Genomic DNA, 2,390 nt, shown 5'->3' with positions numbered 1-2,390 from the left:
AAATGGGGACAATAAAATGTCATGAAAAATACATTTCAAAATTCCCGGCACAAAGTGCACAGTTAATAAAATCAGAATCAATGCCAGCTCTATCTTCTTAGTGATGGAGGTGTGAGCTGCCCAGCTGGTAGTTCTAAAAGAGCCCTTAGGAATTCCTTCCGACCAGGTGACAAAGATCGAAACGCCTGTGTGGCTCACCTGGTAAGGTGAACAAGGATCACACACAAAGGCTGCTTGGTAGTGAAGATTTGTAGGCAATAAAATGACCAAATTTGTCATTTCCCTATTCAAATCACTCATTCTTAAATCTGACCTATCCCCCAGGAATTCCAAACTGATCTAGATCTTTCCCAACATTGCAATGACCATTTTCCTCAGCAAATATTTACCCCTTTTGTATTTGTTTATAGTTTACCTTGTAAAAAGTTTCAGATCGTTACTTAGGGATGGAGTGGGGTGGTGGTAGGGTCATGTGAATGAATTTGTATGCATGATCAAATTAAAGTGACATCTTTTGATACCTTAATATGACATTAGTTTTAAATCCCCAGTAGAAAGACACTTTAATAACTAGTTTATTTTTTATAACTTCCATTCAGTTGTGCTTTTGATAGAGGGGTGAAAGAGAACCTGATCTTAGAAATGTAACGTAGTTTGGGATCTGGCCTGTTGCAATTAAATTTGTTCAAAGGACCCAAGATGTCACAGCCCCCTTGCATATAGAAAATTCTAATTATTAAGGATGCCCTCCTTCAGGAAGGACCACAGATCAGCAAGAAGGCTACCCTTAGAGGCTACGATGAGGCTGACAGCCCTTGGAGTAATGAAGATATCAATTGATGGCCTGATAATCTCTTATAGAAATGTAAATGGTTTTCTTGTGAACCTTGCTCCCTTTTGTCCCAGTTGGGAGCCACAGGCAGAGAGAGCAGAAGAGGCCCTAGGAGCATGTGGATTTCTGAAGGGGTGATTTCCCAGCCTAGGACCATTGTCGATCTTAAACCAGCAGGCTCTGGACCACTAGGCTGATTTCAAACTCCAAAGTCGGCAACCCCATGACCCTTTCTGCGGACCCATTGCCTGCTTGGGTCCCTTGTCCATGCCCATGCAAGACCCCAGCATGGCCAGAGCATGACCACGTTCATGACTGTACCTGAGAAATGTGACCAGACTCAGGGTTGGCCCATTCATAACCTGGAGACACAGACAGCCCAAGTACTCCACATCCCATAACGACCGCCCTCGGCACAGCTCTTACCACCGGTGGCAGCTCAGGTGAGTACCCACCTGCTGCTGTGCCATGTGCTTTTTTATCCTTTCTAAATAAACTTTGCTATCTGCTGCCGTTTGTGGTCCATAAATCCATCCTTCAGTTCACAAGACCCCAAACCCCAGGGCACGGCACAGCAGGGGCAACACCATTGCTTAAAAGTCCTCTGATCATTGCAAAATCAGTTAATGACCTCCCAGGGCTACTGCAAAGCTCATTTCTCATCACAGTGTTTAAGGCACGTAATGTGCTGGATTTTGACTGAATTTTGAAACCGGTTGGAGGTAGGAAGTCCACTGTTTCCTTCTGCCAGCACTTTCAGGAATGAAACAGAATTTCTGTTTGAAATGAAACAGAAAATCAACCTGGTCTGTCTTTGGTCAAAACAGGGCCAGGCTCCCCTGGACCCCTTGACGCCAGCAGCATTGTGATGCCCCTTGCTTCTCCGGAGGCGGCTCCAAAGAGGCAGTTTCACCCGCAAGGTGAGAGAAGTAGGAAATGGTAAAGTTATTGCGAATCGAATCGTTAGATTTGGTGGCAAGTTAATTACCCCTGTGGGAAGGTATGGGTGGGGTCCACCCTCTCAGTCAGATCACAGCCCAAGACTTGGGGGTGTGGCTGAGATGTAAGCAAGCACTGGTCTCAGCTCGCTTCTCCCCTTCTTGCTTGGATCTGTGTCAGGCAGCTGGGGACCGAGACCCATGTTCCTACCGACCGTGGATCGATGCAACTCTGCCCTCCTTGGCCTGTGATCTGCCCGCTTCCACGCGTCTTCCTGCTTCGTCTGCCGGCAGCTGTGGGAGCCTGGCACGGCCTCCAGCGAGCAGCTGACCTGTGGACTTGAGTTGGCCAGGGCAGGGCCTCTTCCTAGAGGTCAACCTCTTTCTTAATATAAAGTTCTTCCTACACATAGCCGAGACGAGTGCTGCGGGTTTCCTCTCTCTACCAAACCCAGCCTGACCCGCTGTCTTCCTCCACAGCCGAGGTTCCCCTGCGTCACACCTTGATGGTGGTGTGGCCTGGGTCTCTGCGGACAGGAGCACACCCTTCCAGACTGGCTATGCAGGCCACATTCAGGACCAATTAACATACCCCTCAGGGTGCCCCTCACACTGTTGGG

The sequence above is a fragment of the Echinops telfairi genome, unplaced genomic scaffold, assembly GCF_000313985.2.
Source record: "Echinops telfairi isolate 266 unplaced genomic scaffold, ASM31398v2 ScPeMD7_7;HRSCAF=31, whole genome shotgun sequence".
Classification (NCBI taxonomy): Eukaryota; Metazoa; Chordata; class Mammalia; order Afrosoricida; family Tenrecidae; genus Echinops; species Echinops telfairi.
Note: the sequence above shows the minus strand (reverse complement) of the source record.